Genomic DNA, 6,011 nt, shown 5'->3' with positions numbered 1-6,011 from the left:
CCCTAAGTAAATATTGATAGTCATGATTTTGTTTTTTCCCTTTATCGGTGACTATTATTTATATGAAAATAAAGTGATGCTTTGAGAATTGCCGTGAAATGTGCTTTAATGCAGTCATTTAATATTTGGGACTCTTGCCTGTGTGTTCTTTGGTAACTTTGGAAGGAGTTAGATGGTTTTGCCTAAATTAGTATTCTTCGAAAGGGTATCAAGAAGTATCTTGAAAGACCAAAATAAGTAGAAATGCATTCCATGTTCATGGATAGGAAGATTTAATATTGTCAAAATGTCAATACTACTCAAAACAACCTGCAGATCAGTATAATTCCTATAAAAATTCCAATGATTTTTTTTTTGCAGAAATGGAAAAGTCAATCCTCAAATTCATATTTGAGGGGCTCAATACAAGGGGCTCAACATATTCAAACAATCTTGTAAAGAAGTACAAAGTTAAAGGACTTATCTCTCCCAGTTTCAAAACTTGCTACAAAGGTACAGTGATCAAAGCACTATAGTACTGGCATAAGGACAGATATTTAGACCAATGGAATAGAATTGAGAGTTCAGAAAAACTCTTACATCTATGGTCAACTGAATTTTGACTAGGGTATCAAGTTCACTCAAAGGAGAAAAAAAAAAATCTCTTCAACAAATGGTGCTGGGGCAAAACTAGATATCTACATGCAAAAGAAAGAAACTAAACTCCTATCTCACACTGTAGACATCCCTAAAATGGATTAAAGATTTGACTGTAAAACATGAGAGCATAAAACTTCTAGAAGAAAACATAGGAGTAAAACTTTAGAACCTTGGATTTGGCAATGGATTTTATGACATTGAAATGAAGAACAACAAAGGAAAACAGATAAATTGGACTTCAACAGAGTTCCTTTTGCATTAAAGAACATTATTAAGAAAGTGAAAAACAAACCTATAGAATGAAAGGAAATATTTAGCAATTATATATCTGATAAGGATCTAATACAAAGAACTCCTACAACTCAGTAACAAATAACCCAATTTAAAAATAGACAGGAAACTCTAATAGACATTTCTGCAAAGAGGTTGTACAATAAGCACAAGAAAAGAAACTCAGCATTATTATTCATTAGAGAAATGTAAATAAAAACCAAAATGAGATACCACTTCACTACTACTAGAATGGCTATTAAAAAAAAATACACACAGAAAACAAGAAGTGTTGAGAAAGGTGAGGAGAAAATGAAATCCTCTTTCATTGCTTGTGGTAATGTAAAATGCTATAGCCATGGTGGAAAACAATTTGCCTTTTCCTCAAAAAGCAAAACACACAATTACTCAACAACCCAGCAATTTTCTTCCTAGGTATATACTCAGAGGTATTGAAAGTAGGGATTTGAATAGATGTCTGTACACCAATGTTCATTGCAGCATTATTCACAGTAGCCAGAAGATGAAAGCAGCCCAAGTATGCATCAACAAATGAATGGATAAACAAAATGTGGTATACTCATACAGTGGAATATTATTTTGCCATACAACATGGATGAACACTGAAAATATGTGAAGTGAAATAAGCCTGTCACAAAATGACAAATATTACATGATTCCACTTATATGAAATACCAAGAATGGGCAAAATTAAAGACAGAAAGTAGATTAGAGATTGTCAGGGGCTGGGAGGAAGAAGGAATGGGACATTACTGCTGAACAGTTACAGCGTTTCTTTTTGTGATGATGAAAAAGTTTTGGAGAGAGATGGTGGTAATGGTATACAACATTGTAAATGTAGTTAATGTTGCTGAATTATATGTTTTAAAATGATTGAAATGGCTAATTTAGTGTTATACTTTAGTTTTTAGAAATAACAATGTCATATGCTAAAAAAAATCCAGTTATACACTTTAAATGGGTGAGTTGTATGGTGTGTGAATTACACATCAATAAAACTGTTAGAAAAAAAGAACTACTTTAAGTCTACTAGAAGAAAACATGGGTGAATTTTTTTTATAAACTAAGAGTGGGGAAAACTCCTAGCTATCAGTCAAATTCAGAAAAAAAAAAAAAAGAAGAAAATGATTAACCACATAAATCAAAACCAAAATGAGATGTCACTTCCCACCAGTTAGAATGACTACCAAAAAGACAAGAAATAGCAAGTGTTGAGGAGGATGTGAAGAAAAGGTAACCCTCATGCCCTGTTGGTGGGAATGTAAACTGGTACAAACATCATGGAAGTTTCTCAAAAAGCTAAAAATATAACCAACATATGATCCAGCAATTCCACTTCTGGACATTTAAATACCCAGAAAATGAAAACACAATCACAAAAAGATATATATACCCCCATGTTCCCTGCAGCATTATTTGTAATAGTCAAGACATGAAAATAACTATCAATAAATGAATGGATAAAGAAAATGCAACATACATGCACACACACACACACACATGTAGAATATTATTCACGTTAAAAAAGAGATGAAACCTTGCCATTTGCTACAACATGGATGGTTCTCAAGGGGATTATTCTCAGTGAAATAAATCAGACACAGAAAGACAGATACCAGCTGATCTCTCTTATAGGTGGAATCTTAAAAAAGGAAGAAAGAAGATATAGAAAATAGACTGATGGTTGCCAGTGGTGTGGAGTTGCTGATAGTGAAAGAAATGGGTGAAGGGGGTCAAAGGTAAAAAGAAAAAATAATTACAATACAGTAAATAAAAATGAAAAGTTTATAAAATAAGATCAGCTCTCTGAGTCAGGTAAAGGGAAGGAAAACAAAGGGAAAAAATTTAAGGTATGTATGAGAGTGAAAGTGTTAGTTGCTGCTCATTTGTGTCAGACTCTTTTGAGACCCCATTTTGTACAATTTCTTGCCTTATTTGACTTTTTCAATTATATGGAGAGCTGTGAAGAAAGGATCAGTCCCAGGCACCTCTCTTTGGCTTGTAGATAGCTGTCTTCTCCTGGTGTCTTCACATGATCATCCCTCTTTGCACGTCCCATCCAAATTTCCTCTTTTTATGAAGATAACATTCATATTGGGTTAGAGCCCACATTAATGACCTCATTTTAATTTGATTACCTCTATGAAGAGTTTGGGCTTCCCTGGTGGCTCAGATGGTAAAGCGTCTGCCCGCAGTCCCGGAGACCTGGGTTCGATCCCTGGGTTGGGAAGACCCCCTGGAGAAGGGAATGGCAACCCACTCCAGTATTCTTGCCTGGAGAATCCCATGGACAGAGGACCCTGGTAGGCTACAGTCCATGGGGTCACAATGAGTCGGACATGACTGAGTGACTTCACTTATGAAGAGTTTATCTCCAAGTAAGTCACTTTCTGACATACTGGGGGTTGGAACTTCAACACATGAATTGAAGAAGGGGGCAGCAGGTTGGGGGGAGTCTGGGGCACAATTCAACCCATAACACTGAGGAGCTGACTGGAAGACACCTAAGGGGACATGACAACTAAATGCAGTGTGGGGTCCTGGATTGGAAACTGCAACAGAAAAATGTTGTTGGTGGGAAAATTGAAGAAAGCTAAATCAGATCTGTAATTTAGTGATATTAAACTAAAGTACATGTCTTAGTTTTGAAAATTGGCCATGGTTATGCAAGATGTTAACTTTGGGAAAAAAATGGGCAATGAGTATATGGAAGTTCTCTCTACTATCTTTGCAATGGCTGTGTAAGATTAATTTTTTTTTTTTAAATCAAGACCTATTTGAGTTGCTTTCTGTGAAATAACTAAAAGATAAAGAAAGTCATCATACAGAGACAGTACCAAACTGGGGGGAAATGAGTCAGCTGCATCTCACTCCCTGAAACCAACTCACCTGTTTAGTTGTGTTTAAAATGGGAAATGCCCTATAGTTAGGACAACAGTTAAAAATGCCTTTTATCAAAGTAGACAGTTCAAATGATAGATAATATGTTTGAAAACTCTCCATCCTATGCCAAGTCTTGCTTTGCCCTCTCCAATTAACAAAAAACTATCAATGTAGCTCATTTGTTTACATTGAGGTTAAAAGTTCAGAATGTAGTCAACAAAAGTGATCACTTCCCATATTGGAGTGATCTCTTTAATGATCTCTTTAAAGAGAGACTAAAAACAGTCTTATGTTTGGATTATACACTGGAGGCACTAAAGATTTGTGTACTTATTTTCTTGACATGAAAAACTAAAGAATAACTTCTTAGGTTCAGTTCAGTTCAGTTTCAGTTCAGTTGCTCAGTTGTGTCCAACTCTTCGTGACCCGAGGACCACAACACACCAGGCCTCCCTGTCCATCATCAGCTCCCTAAGCCTGCTCAAACTCATCTCCATTTAGTCTGTGATGCCATCCAACCATCTCATCCTTTGTTGTTCCCTTCTCCTCTTGTCGTCAATCTTTCCCAGCATTAGGGTCTTTTCAAATGAGTCAGCTCTTCACATCAGGTGGCCAAAGAATTGGAGTTTCAGCTTCAGCATCAGTCCTTCCAATGAACACTCAGGACTGATCTCCTTTAGGATGGGCTGGTTGGATCTCCTTGCAGTCCAAGGAATTCTCAAGAGTCTTCTGCAACACTACAGTTCAAAAGCATCAATTCTTCGACGCTCAGCTTTCTTCACAGTCCAACTCTCACATCCGTACATGACCACTGAAAAAACTATAGCCTTGACTAGATGGACCTTTGTTGGCAAAGTAATGTCTCTTGCTTTTTAATATGCTGTCTAGGTTGGTCATAACTTTCCTTCCAAGGAGTAAGTGTCTTTTAATTTCATGGCTGCAGTCACCATCTGCAGTGATCTTGGAGCCCAGAAAAATAAAGTCAGCCACTGTTTCCACTGTTCCCCCATTTTTTGCCATCAAGTGATGGGACCAGATGCCATGATCTTAATTTTCTGAATGTTGAGCTTTAAGCAAACTTTTTCTCTCTCCTCTTTCACTTTCATCAAGAGGCTCTTTAGTTCTTCTTCACTTTCTGCCATAAGGGTGGTGTCATCTGCATATCTGAGGTTATTGATATTTCTCCTGGCAATCTTGATTCCAGCTTGGGCACCCTCCAGCCCAGGATTTCTCTGGATGTACTCTGCATAAAAGTTAAATAAGCAGGGTGACAATATACAGCCTTGATGTATTCCTTTTCCTATTTGGAATCAATCTGTTTTTCCATGTCCAGTTCTAACTTTTGCTTCCTGACCTGCATACAGGTTTCTCAAGAGGCAAATCAGGTGGTCTGGTATTCCCATCTCTTGAAGAATTTTCCACAGTTTATTGTGATCCACACAGTCAAAGGCTTTGGCATAGTCAATGAAGCAGAAATAGATGCTTTTCTGGAACTCTCTTACTTCTTCAAAGATCCAGTGAATGTTGGCAATTTGATCTCTGGTTACTCTGCCTTTTCTAAAACCAGTTTGAACATCTGGAAGTTCACAGTTCACATATTGCTGAAGCCTGGCTTGGAGAATTTTGAGCATTACTTTACTAGCATGTGAGATGAGTGCAACTGTGTGGTAGTTTGAGCATTCTTTGGGATTGCCTTTCTTTGGGATTGGAATGAAAACTGACCTTTTCTAGTCCTGTGGCCACTGCTAAGTTTTCCAAATTTGCTGGCATATTGAGTGCAGCACGTTCACAGCATCACCTTTTAGGATTTGAAATAGCTCAACTGGAATTCCATCACCTCCAGTAGCTTTGTTCGTAGTGATGCTTCCTAAGGCCCACTTGACTTCACCTTCCAGGATATCTGGCTCTAGTTGAGTGATCACACCATCATGATTAACTGGGTTGTGAAGATCTTTTTTGTACAATTCTTCTGTGTATTCTTGCTACCTCCTCTTACTATCTTCTGCTTTGGTTAGGTCCATACCATATCTGTCCTTTATTGAGCCCATCTCTGCATGAAATTTTCCCTTGGTATCTCTAATTTTTTCAAAAGAGATCTCTAGTCTTTCCCATTCTATTGTTTTCCTCTATTTCTTTGCACTGATCACTGAGGAAGGCTTTCTTATCTCTCCTTGCTATTCTTTGGAACTCTGAATTCA

The sequence above is a fragment of the Muntiacus reevesi genome, chromosome 22, assembly GCF_963930625.1.
Source record: "Muntiacus reevesi chromosome 22, mMunRee1.1, whole genome shotgun sequence".
Lineage (NCBI taxonomy): Eukaryota > Metazoa > Chordata > Mammalia > Artiodactyla > Cervidae > Muntiacus > Muntiacus reevesi.
This window is presented reverse-complemented; position numbering follows the sequence as displayed.